The following is a 764-nucleotide window of genomic DNA, read 5'->3' on the forward strand; positions in this document are numbered from 1 at the left end:
TTGTTTTGTAATGATTTATACATTCTATGGGGGTATTACAAGAAATCACAAGACTGAGGAAAAGAGATTTTTTTTCTTCATTTTACAGGCCACTAACCTAGAAGAGTGGAACATTTCCTCCATTGTTCACCTAATATCTGTATTTTTGACACCTATAGTTCCATGAATGGGAGGAAAAAAGCCTAGCAAGGATGGGAAAAGTGATGCTTGGCAGTATTTGTGTAGCCTGTGGGCACAGGCTTGTCAGAGAGTAGAGAACACATGTACATATTCAAAACAGTAACTTAATTCTTATGCAGCCTGACAGAGTCCCAGGCACCACAAAGCCCGGGGAGGGTTTTGCAATAGCGTGGCAGCCCAGCAGCACAGGGTAAATAACTCCTTTTCCCCACCAGTGTAAGGTCACTGAGGACAAGGAACACGTTTGGCTCCAAACCTTCCCCGTGGCTCACTCAGGGGCAGCCCTGGCCCCGCACTTGTCAGTGTCTGCAGACAGAAGCCTTTTCTGTGGGTTCCCAGTCCCAGCATCTCCAGGTAGCAGGTCTCCCCTGAAACCCACCTTTAAGTAGCTGTAAGGATTCCCTGCTCCTGCAGCCTCTCCAGGGCTGCTGGGACAGGTAATGACTGCCCAGGTGCAGGAGCTGCCAGGTCACCCTCAGAGCAGGATGTGGGGCAGTCGTGGTGTGCAAACACCTCTGCCAAGCCTGGAGAGTTATATTTGCCGTGTGACTTACAAAAAGTTTAAAGCAGAATTAATAAGCCAA

The sequence above is a fragment of the Anomalospiza imberbis genome, chromosome 17 (genome assembly GCF_031753505.1).
Source record: "Anomalospiza imberbis isolate Cuckoo-Finch-1a 21T00152 chromosome 17, ASM3175350v1, whole genome shotgun sequence".
Lineage (NCBI taxonomy): Eukaryota > Metazoa > Chordata > Aves > Passeriformes > Viduidae > Anomalospiza > Anomalospiza imberbis.